This window comes from Natrix helvetica (genome assembly GCF_964273705.1).
Source record: "Natrix helvetica genome assembly, chromosome: 2".
Taxonomy (NCBI): Eukaryota; Metazoa; Chordata; class Lepidosauria; order Squamata; family Natricidae; genus Natrix; species Natrix helvetica.
Genome location: NC_138552.1, coordinates 133373736 through 133385405, shown reverse-complemented (window position 1 = coordinate 133385405; position 11670 = coordinate 133373736). Strand labels below are relative to the sequence as shown.

The 11670-nt window shown below is 43.4% G+C and overlaps 1 long non-coding RNA gene across 1 annotated transcript in view; it reads right to left on the bottom strand.

Moving 5' to 3' along the window:
* Positions 1-1098: 1098 nt before the first annotated feature.
* The window catches only part of LOC309387267, a 57516-nt gene continuing 46944 nt past the window's right edge, over positions 1099-11670 (bottom strand). Inside the window, exons 2-3 of the long non-coding RNA XR_014174571.1 lie at positions 2068-2153; positions 1099-1314 (exon numbers count right to left, since the gene is read on the bottom strand). This is a non-coding gene — a long non-coding RNA (uncharacterized lncRNA). The remainder of the gene's footprint in view (positions 1315-2067; positions 2154-11670) is intronic.

Here is an 11670-nt window from a genome sequence, read left to right as displayed (position 1 = left end):
ATCACGAGAGCTCAGAAAAGTTCCATTCATTACTCATCTGCACTTTATATCAGGCATTTCTTTCTAAATATTTACTTGATCATTGCTTTTTTGCAGTCCTGTATTAACTGTCGTAAGAGGCAGACAATATTTACATTTTTCTCATTTGATTTCAGATCTTCTCCCTTTCTGATGGAAGAAGAAAAAGAAGAAGAACCAGAAGCATGACTTTTATATTAGGTTGTAGAGGTACCTTGTTTTCACTTATTTGTTTATGTGATTGATGCACAGACACTCATAGAAAGGACAGAGAACATAAAAGGGCAGAAAAAAGCACAATTTGCCTTCAGTTTAGAGAAGTGGCAATTACATTTTGTATACTGTGCACTGTATTTTATTGTGTTCCTCCACTGATGGAAGAACTCCTTCCCAAAGAAAGGGCTCCACCTTCCTTTATGCCAACAAATTTTAGAAACATGCAGTTGTTAGCAGGGAAGTAAAGAAAAAAGAGCAAATCCTATTGCAAAATTCTACCTACATGATATTGGAAGGCTTCTTTCCTCCCGAAGCATATCCATCTTATTGAATAAGCCGTTCGTCAATACTTTTTAATCTTCAATAACATCTGCTGTGTCAATAATTTATTTCCATAATTGGATCTGATTAATTTCGCTCCTCAAAAATGAGAATAAATGTGCAAAGGAAGGCTGAATTTCAGTGCATTAAGCTGGCCAGGGATTTCATCTGCACATACGTATTCCTCACCTGAGACCCCATATGCCTCTTAGTGCTGGGGAGGGGCATTTCACTGGATGCATTAGAATTACCTGGCATTGATCATAGCCTTTGGCAAGGAACAGTCTTGATTAACTAGAGCATAGTTTAATGGGCTTTTTAAATATCTGAATTCCTCAAGGGTGAAAGGGAACTCCACTGGCATTTTTCTCTGTTGTATTTTATCCAATTCTCTAGCTAGTTATATATTTTACTCCATCCTGTTTTTGTGTGGGCTTAATATTTTCGACAGTGAAGATCACCAACCATTGCAATACAGCCCAACGTAATTATTCCAACCCTGCCACAACCCATATAACATTTTAATGAAAGAGATCACAGCCAATTACGCATTTTGGAAGACAGAACCTGTTCCTGACTTGCTGGAGGACAAGCTGCTATAGGATCAGAGGAACTGACACTACTCCCCACCCCTCAAAAAAGATGAAGCAGAATTTATTTCATAGGTGTTCTAATTCCTTCAGCATTTTCAGAGATCTAGTTGATCTGCAGGCAACATCATCCAAGGAAGGTTTGAGTGAAGCACACTAAAAGAGAATCCTCAAAGAGAAAGAGAGAAAATACTCACTTATATGGATATATTTTACAGATGTTTATTCATTATTAAGTAGCATACAATAGTAGGTTAGACTTAGAATAACTTTATTGTCACTTTGAATGTACACTAATTGGCATACATTAAAATGAAATTTTGTTGCATACATCTCTCAAAGGGTTACCACCTCCAATATATACTACATAAACATGACAAAATAAATAAATAAATAAATTCAAAATTATGCATATGCCCACATATATTATATGACACAGAGAAACAACACAGTCTAGATTGGGTTGCAATGTTACACAATATGAGTTCAGTATTGGAGATGATATGGAATAATATACATTACATAGCCTAAGCTTCAGATTTTATAGCCTTAAATTGATATCCATGTGGCACATCTGTACATCCCATGAATTTAGTTAATTAAAATACTTATCTATTAGAAATATATGTCCACAGCACAGTGTGCAAAATATAGCTAAGCACTATATGCTAGAAATATTCAGAGTAAAATAGGTTAACTTACTATTATGCATAACGTGCAATTCTAGACAGAATGTCAAAAGTGGAAACAAGGAGCTTATAGAAAAGTAATATATTTCAACCATTCTTACTCTTGGAAGAATTTTGAAAGATGAGTATAATTACTTAGCAACCAAGCTATCAATCTTCCTATCTTATCCCAATGCTGTAAGCTGTCCCTGGGGACAAGTTATTAATATTGATAACTAATAACAATTTCTCACCTGTGGTAAACAGCAAGCTGGACAGGATTTTCATCAGAATCACAGCCACATCATTAATAACTTCGCTTCAGTGCTGTGATCTGGATCTAAATCACAAACACATCACTTGTTATTTTTTTAAATATCTATTTATGCAGATGTGAAGGTGTTTTGTGAGATACTACTACATTGTTCATTGACACTCCGATAATCCCTTCTGGGTTGTAATTTCAGCAGTCCTGGAAATAAATTTCTCTATCCCTCTAACGTTATATCATCTCTGATCTTATCTTGGCTAGCAATTTTGTAATGGAAATCAGAATTATTAAAGCAGAGGATCAAGCCTACCAATATTGATAATCTAACCAAGTTATCTAAGAAGGGAAGATGACGCTTAAAAATTGCTGCAGCAATCATTCCATTGCATATGGCTGGATTTTACAGGCTTTAAATTTCCATAAATAAGGTATCACCTCAAAATTTCATATTACCACATTGACCCAGAGCAAGAGTAAAAAGATATTCTTAAATTCATTTGGATTATTTTTTTTCAGTAATGAGCAGGATTAATCCACTGGCTTCCATCTAGCCATTCTGCCCTAAAACCCAGATTGGTGGAGAGATGTAGTGATAGTTGTCCTTCTGGAATTCTGTCCTATTTCCACACAGGAACTCTGGAGCTCAGAGTGGTCATCAGGTTCTTGGTCACCTCTCTTACTAAGGCCCTTCTCCCCCAGTTGCTCAGTTTGACTAGGTGGCCAGCGCTTGGAAGAGTCCTGGTTGTGCCAAGCTTCTCCCATTTGAGAATTATGGAGGCCAATGTGTTCTTAGGAACCTTCAGTGCAGCAGAAATGCTATTGTAGCTTTCCCCAGGTACTGTGCTTTGCAATAATCCTGTCTCTCAGCTCCGCAGGCAGTTTCTTTGACCTCATGGCATTTGCTCTGCTATAGTATGCATTGTCAGCTGTGACGCCTTGTATAGAGAAGCCTGTGCCTTTCCAAATCATGTACAATTTAATTTACCACAGGCCGAGTCCATTCAAGGTGTAGAAACTTGTCAGCAACAATCAAGAGAAATGGGAGGCACCAGAGCTAAATTTCACATGTTGTTGCAAAGGGTTTGAATGCTTATGTCAATGTGATGTTTCAGGTTTTTTCTCTTTAATAAATTTACAGACATTTCTAAAATTCTGCTTTTACTTTGTCATTATGAGGTATTGAATGTAGATTAATGAGAGAGAAAAATGAATTTCAACAACTGTAGAATCAGGCTGCAGCATAACAAAATTGACAAAAGGGAATGGTGTCTGAATACTTTCTGGATGCACCACACACACACACACACACACACACACACACACACACATATAGACAATTTGAGGCAGGAGGGTAAGGATCTGGTTTCAGGAAATTTGTATTTTTATGCTGAATTGTTTCATTCAAATTTTATTGCTTTGAACTATAAACCACCTTGAATTTTTGGAGTAAGTAGTATACAGACCCATAAATTAATCAGTTCTCACGTTAAATATTTAGCAATTTTTAAGGCTTCATGAAAGGAAAGGAAATCCTGGATTTCTTATAGGGGATCCACTTTTACTATACAATATCCATCACAGGCTTTTTATAGGCTTATACCATGTTTCCCTGAAAATAGGACATGTCCTGATACTAAGCCCAATCGGCTTTTCAAGTCATGGGCTAAAATGCCCCCCCAAAAAATAAGTCCCCCTCCAAAAAAACCTACTAAAACAACCCTGCTGGCCATAAATTTGATCTTGCCTGGGGAAGGCTATGGCGGTCTCCACACCCCCTGCGGTGGCCCTCTGGAGTTGGGCCAAGCCCAGCCAATCCACAGATTATCCAGCAGCCCGCCGCCTGACCTGGGTGCATACTACCAGACCAGCAGCAACGTATTTTTGGAGCCTGGCAGCTGCCGCATTCCGAAGTTTCCTTTCCATCCCACACTTCTTTCACTAGTCAAAATCCCAACGATGCCAATAGCTTTTTCCGGAGAGGAAGTGGAGACTGGGGGTTCTGAGAAAAGTCTTTGTGCAGAGGAGATTGATTCTCTTCCCTTGCTCCACCACCACCCCACCCCAATCTCTCCGGATCTGTCATGCAGTGCTTATTGCTACTGCTGGTATTGAGCCCAGCTACTGTATCTCTTTGCTGACAGATCCGGGCGGATTTGATGTGTGTGTGTGTGTGTGTGTGTGACGAGGCAGCCTTGTTTCCTTTATGCCAATCCGAGGGAAGGGGAAAAACAATAAAGCACAGAGAGAGCTGTTGTCAGGCCTGTAATTATATTCTTTTTAGGATCTTTGGCCTGCCACACTTTCTTATAATTTTCTATGCTGTTTCATTAGTGTAGTAGTTGGGAGGGGGGAATAGAAAGGAGTAGGATTGTAGAATGGATTGTTGACATTCTTTTGTAGAAGCCAAGGTCATCTTTTGTCTCCGCACATCGACACCTGGCCGGAAGAAGATGGGTGTACATGCCAGCGTGGAAGATGATGATTGGAACATGTGATGGATTTGTGGGTGTGGGGAGAGATCATGAACTTTAACTGGGTGAACTTAGAGAATGTACTTCCAGAGTTGAAATTTCCATAGCTGTACTAACATGCCTGTGGAATAAATTGCACCATTAAGGATGTTTTGCCTTGGACAATGATTTATTTCTGCATGGTATTTAGAACCCTAACATTATTTCAACTCTCTACTTTAAAAATATTTCACTAGCTCCCTCCCCCTATCAAGGGGGAAGGGCTGGTGATGGAAGATCTGGTGATGTGGGTCTCGGCATTCCCAATGCTGACCGGGACAGCGTAAATATCAGCGAAGAATTAATGAGAAGCTTTTGGTGATAAGAAGAGGAGTACGGAACTTCAAAGGCAATGGAATGCTGTTTCCAGTTTAATTGCATCTGGAGGAATGCAGGAGGAGACGCGACAAGACGAAGGAAATCTCAGACGGACTTCTTCAGCAAAATTGTGAGTGCATGCTCCCCCTCCTTCCCCCCCAGCTTAGAAGCAAGATTGGAAAAAAAAACACCCTTAGAACGGAGGTTTGGGCTCCTTCCAGACGGCAATAAATGAAATGGCATATCACCCTGCAACTAGATGGGAGAGAGATTCCCTTTCAAAATGGGAATTTCAAAGGAGGCAGGAAGAAGGAATTTTTCCAGCATCTGTCACTTGCAAGCCACCACAAATGGGGCTGCAACCAGTAAATGAAGCAAATTGGGCAGTAAATTGGGCTTTCCTCCCAGGACTTGGATGGAAAAGATGCTACTTACAAACTCCTTTGCCATCAGCATGGGGAAATGCTCCAAGCCAGCAGAGGGCACCTACTTGGCCCATAACTCATCCAAACCAGCAAAGGGCACCTACTTGGCCCATAACTCCTCCAAGCCAGCAGGAGGGTCCTTGGCACGTAAAACCCCCTAGCCAGCCATCATTGGTTGAGCTGCAACCTGTGAAGCAGGCAACCCCGGGATGGGTCTTAACCCCAGGTCATGGATGGGAGGGATGCCAGCGGGCACCTGCCCTCCCTCAGCAGATGGCACCATGGCAGAAAGCTGGGCAGTGGCCAACCGAGGGATTGACCTCCCCACCAGTTCCAGTCTCCCCTGCAAGGCCAAAAAGGGTTCTTACCAGACCTTCCTACAGAGAAGAAATCTCCATGGAAGAAGGGATTACCAAAGCCAGGCCTGCAAGATGGGAAGCGGGACAAGGTGCATCTGCAATGCCCCACAAGGTTCTTACTCCACCTTCCTACAGAGAAGCAATCTCCACCATGGAAGAAGGGTTTACCAAGGGGGCAGCTGCAAGTTGGAGAGCAAGGCAGTGTGATGAAACGGTTCCTGAGTTTAGAGATGTAACTAGGTTCCATTCCTCGTGGGGCCCAATTAAATGCCACCATTGTTGTCAACTTGGCCACAGAGCGTCAGAGTGCTTGGCTCCAGCCCCAATGCCACAAACGTGCGCACCAACCACCACGGCGGTAAAGAGAGGGTCCCAGATGCCACCACAGAAGAGTCATCTGGGCCAACAACCTCTGGAAGAGGATCCCCAACTTAAGGTGAGGAAGTGTCCTACCAAGGGGGAGGCCTCGGAAGAGGAAAAGGGCAGACAATCTCCGGAGGAGGATCCCCAACTTAAGGTGACAAAGAGTCCAACTAAGGGGGAGGCCTCAGAGGGGGAAAAGCCTAAACGACCTCTGGAAGAGGATCCCCAACTTCAGGTGGCGAAGAGTCCTACCAAGGGGGAGGCCTCGGAGGAGGGAATTGCCGAAGAACAAAAGTGTGTACCAATTGCCACGGTGGTTAAGAGAGGGCCCCAGATGGATGCACAGCAAAGTCATCTGGGCCAACAGCCTCTGGAAGAGGATCCCCAACTTAAAGTGACAAAGTGTCCTACCAAGGGGGAGGCCTCGGAGGAGGAAACGGGCAAACAATCTCCAGAGGAGGATCCCCAACTGAAGGTGACAAAGAGTCCAGCTAAGGGGGAGGCCTCGGAGGGGGAAATGCCCAACCGACCTCTGGAAGAGGACCCCAAACTTCAGGTGACGAAGAGTCATACCAAGGGGGAGGCCTCGGAGGAGGAACAAGGCCAGCCGTGGATGATTGAATCCAAGAGCCCAGAACCTACAGCACCTGCAGCAGAGAGCCCGAAACGGCCATGGGAAGAGGTCGCAATGGACTTCATCATGGAACTCCCAGACAGCAGTGGGCATAAAGTAATTTGGACTGTTATTGATTTGTTTTCTAAGCAGGCACACTTCATTGCTTGCTCAGGATTGCCATCCTCAAACGAATTAGCGAAAATGGTTGTGAAACACATTTATCGCCTGCATGGAGTACCCAAGAGGATCATTTCAGACCGCGGAGTCCAGTTCACAGCCAAGTTCTGGAGAGAGGTCCTGAGATCTATTGGGTCCACACAAGAACTGAGCTCAGAGGTTCATCCCAGCATGAACGGCGCAGCAGAGGGAGCCAATGCGGTGGTGGAACAATACATCAGGTGTTTTGTGGACTATCAGCACGACAACTGGTCGGACTTGCTACCCTTCGCCGAAGTGGCGTACAACGATGCAGTCCACAGCAGCAGAGGATTAGCGGGTTTCCAGATTACCAGTGGCATGGAAGTTGTTGCCATGCCTGAGTTGCCTAGAGAACCTCCTTCTTTCATGTCTTTGAGTGAATGGATGGACATGCTAAAGAAAGGATGGGAGAATACGAAGAAGGCTCTAGCAGTTGCGGCAGAAGCCTACCAGAAGCAAGATGATCAACGTCGCTCATTCCTAAACCCCTACCGTGTGGGGGACAATGTTTTTGTATCTACCAAATACATAAGATTAGAAATGCTTAGCAAGGAATTGGGTCCAAAATTTCTAGGTCCATTCCCAATAGTGAAGATAGTTAACTCAGTTACAGTTCAACTCAGTCTACCCAGAAGTCTAGGGGAAATTGACCCAGAATTTCATTGTAGCTTGTTGAAACCAGTAATTGGGTCTAACAGAAGAGCATCCACCCAAGCTCAATCTCCTCCTTTAGTGATGGAAGGGGAAACACAATCTGAGGTGGAAAAAATTGTAGATTTCAGGCTGAATAGGGGTTGCTTACAGTACTTAGTGCATTGGAAGGGTTACCCTTGGTCTGAAGCTAATTGGGTGAACAGTGGGAACCTGAAAGTGGAGAAGTTAGTAAAGCAATTCAATGGGAAGTTTCCCGAGAAGTCAAGGGGTTCCCCTGGGTCGAGAAGAGGTGGTTAATTTTGTTATGTTAACTTTTATGTTATTCTCTTTGCAGGAAACGTTTTTCTTTTGAGGAGAGGCCGCCTGTCAGGCCTGTAATTATATTCTTTTTAGGATCTTTGGCCTGCCACACTTTCTTATAATTTTCTATGCTGTTTCATTAGTGTAGTAGTTGGGAGGGGGGAATAGAAAGGACTAGGATTGTAGAATGGATTGTTGACATTCTTTTGTAGAAGCCAAGGTCATCTTTTGTCTCCGCACATCGACACCTGGCCGGAAGAAGATGGGTGTACATGCCAGCGTGGAAGATGATGATTGGAACATGTGATGGATTTGTGGGTGTGGGGAGAGATCATGAACTTTAACTGGGTGAACTTAGAGAATGTACTTCCAGAGTTGAAATTTCCATAGCTGTACTAACATGCCTGTGGAATAAATTGCACCATTAAGGATGTTTTGCCTTGGACAATGATTTATTTCTGCATGGTATTTAGAACCCTAACAGCTGTTTAGTCCTGTCCTGCCGTGGGAGGGGTAGAGAAAAGTGGATTTGAGATAGATAAAAGCCTTACTCTTTAAGAAGATCAAGCCCCACGCATCACATTTTTGCCCTCCCCAGGAGCACTTTGCATGCCTCCCAAATTCTCTGCATGCCCCATTTTTCACAAAAAACGGAGCGTCCTGATGGTTTAGGATGCCTGCAGAATGCTCCTGGGAGCTGGGGAGGGCAAAAACTTTTTTTTAAAATTTACTTCTTCACAATCTTGGTGCGTCTTATACTCTGGTGCATCTTATACTCTGAAAAATAAGGTATATACTGTACCCTATTCAACCATTGTGATAATTAAGAATGGGATTAGGGGATTAAGGCAAAATTCTATATTAGGAAAAATGACCTAGGTATAGACATTTGCCTTTGGAAGCAATAATTTCTGTTGGACCACCATTTAGGCAGACATTTCAGTTTTCAAACTGATTCTGGATCTTACATTGTGTAGTCCATTGCGGTGTTCTGGTGATATTAACTTTTCAGACTTTACTGAAAGACTTGAAATGGCCCATTTCTTTGTTACAGCTAAAAATCAGTTTTAACCTCCAGATCACAGAGGAACAAAGTCAGAGTAAAAAAAAATGGTTGGGGAAATAATATGAGGCAATACTTTTTGATTGGCTCTGAAGGTCCTTGAGTTATTGACAAAATCAGAGAGGGGGGACATCTCGCTGTGGCTGCTACCAAGGAGCTGGAAATAATTTCCCGAAGAGAGCATTTTGCTGCAGCTGTGTCTCCTCCAACTGCCTAGAATTTAAGATGAAACACCAACTCACAAAAGAATATTTAAGCAGAACTATTATTGTTAAAATGATTGATGGGATGGAAAGTAAGTTATTATGGAAACGTTTATACAAACTGGACATCATCCAAGAAGCAGACTTCATTTCTCAATACCCTCCCCACCCCACCTCAAACCATGCCAATCCTTCTTGAAGTGACAGGATTTGTGGTCCAAAGACATCAGAAAATCTGGTTTAAAGTGGAGACCTCTAAGTATCAACTCAGAAATAAGCTCCATGGATTTGAATGACAGCCCCCCCCCTCAGCCAAATACCAATTCTTAAATCCCTTATTACTACTGCCTGACATCTATAATTTAAAGCTATGTGAAACACATGTACATAAAAAGACTGAAATATGTCTAATAGTCAAGTAATCTGCAGCATAATCTTATGCATGCTTAATCAGCTGCTCCAGTATATTCCATGAGGTTCATTCCCAAATATTTATGTATAAAATGACAGCTTTAGTTTTTTATTTTCTTCAGTTTCTTCCTTTTACAGCTGCTAGAACATTTCTTTGACCAGATCTTATTCTTAGGAATTAAAAGATTAGGTTACACACAAATATGTGTGTGTTAGGTTACACACACACACAAACACGTGTGGGTGTGGGTGTGTTTTAGTGAAGCTAGGATAAAAAGCTACAACCTGATGTCCTATTTTATTGCGTACTAGCTGATAACCAGGCATTGCCCGGGTATTTATTTATAGGGGGCAAATGTCCAGACCAAACGTAGTTTCATACATACATACATACATACATACATACATACATACATACATACATACATACATACACACACCAGTGGTGGGTTTCAAAAAAATTTGGAACCTACTCTGTGGGTGTGGCCTGCTTTGTGGGAGTGGCTTGAAGGCCATGTGATCGGGTAGGAGTGGCTTGCCAGCCATGTGACTGGGTGGGAATGGCTTGCTGGCCATGTGACCAAGTGGGAGTGGGATGTTAGAAGATCCCAAATGAAGTTAGAAAGGTTGGGTCCCAAACCGAGCTGGTTTAACTGGGATAGGGGGAATAGGGGGTAGAGCTTCACCAAGGACCCTCCTCTCCTTTCCCCTCCTGAGATCGCTGCCTTTCCCCCAAAAAACAGAGGGCATCAGTATTTAGAGGGAGCATCTCCCAACTTCCCCCCTTTGTGTGTCACTCTTTCTCTCTCTCTCTCTTCCTCCCCCCGTTTCTCTCCCCCCTTTCCTTCCTCCTCCTTTTCCTCTGCACGGTTCCCCCCAGTTTTTCACGCTGAGCCATTGGGGGGAGGGCAGAGGGAGAGAGAGAGACAGATTGAGGGGTGCAAAGAGATGGGGGTGTCCCATTTTGAGAAAACTTATTATTAAAATTCAAACTTAAGCCTCCCTTCGCAAAAGATCGCTGAGAGGAGGATCGCTTTTTTCGATGGGAGGCTTTTCCCCCTCTCAGAGCTGTTTCCCATTCGCAAAAGATCATTGAGAGGAGGAAAGGGAGGATTCCCCATCCCACTCAGCTCTGTTTTCGATGGGAGGCTTTTCCCCCTCTCAGAGTTGTTTCCCTTCGCAAAAGATCGCTGAGAGAAGGAAAGGGAGGCTTCCCCACCCCACTCAGCGCTGTTTTCGATGGGAGGCTTTTCCCCCTCTCAGAGCTGTTTCCCTTCACAAAAGATCGCTGAGAGGAGGAAAAGGGAGGATTCCCCAACCCACTCAGCGTATTCGGGTCTTTTCCCGTGTAAGATTGAGATTGTCTTGGCAATGTTTCAGTGAGGTCCCACTTGCCATCCTCAGGTTAGTATCCTCGGCTTCGTGCCTGTGTGAGCAAGGTGTGGTCGGAGCTGTCATCTCTTTACAAATCGGCTGTGTAGTTGCATCCCAATTGGTAGATGGAGTTGATGTTTACAGATTGGTGGGCTGATTTGTATTATCCTGTGTGGCTGAGGTGCTGGCTGTGTGTCCGCTGTTCTTCCATGTTGTAATGACCTGGGTGGTGGGTGGGATTCATTTGTTGACTAGGGCTGGATTCCAGATGTCTGGTAGGCGGGAAGTATTGTCACGTTTATTCATGTTGTGGGGGTGTTTCTCTATTTCGGTGGCTTCCATAATTATTCTCTTGTTGAAGTGTTCTGTTTTGGAGATTAATTTGGTTCCTTCAAAATCAATTTCATGTCAACTACACAACCAATCAAACCACTTACAGCAATGAAGCCAGCACTCCACACACACAAACACACCAAGTTTGTAGAGAGACAACAGCTCCGACCACACCTTGCTCACACAGGCACGAAGCCGAGGACACCAGCTTCAAATACATACCTATTTCCCTGGCTTAGCTGATAAAGGAGGAGAACCGGTGGTGTAGTGGCTAGCAAGTCTGCCTAATATGTAACACATCCCAGGTTCAAATCCCAGTAAGGGTATGGCTAGCTGATGAGAGCTAAATAGCTTGAAATGGATCCATACTAGTCTCCCTTTATTTATTTATCAGCACAAATACAACACACACACACACACACACACACACATATATATATATGTTATATTTGTGCTGAT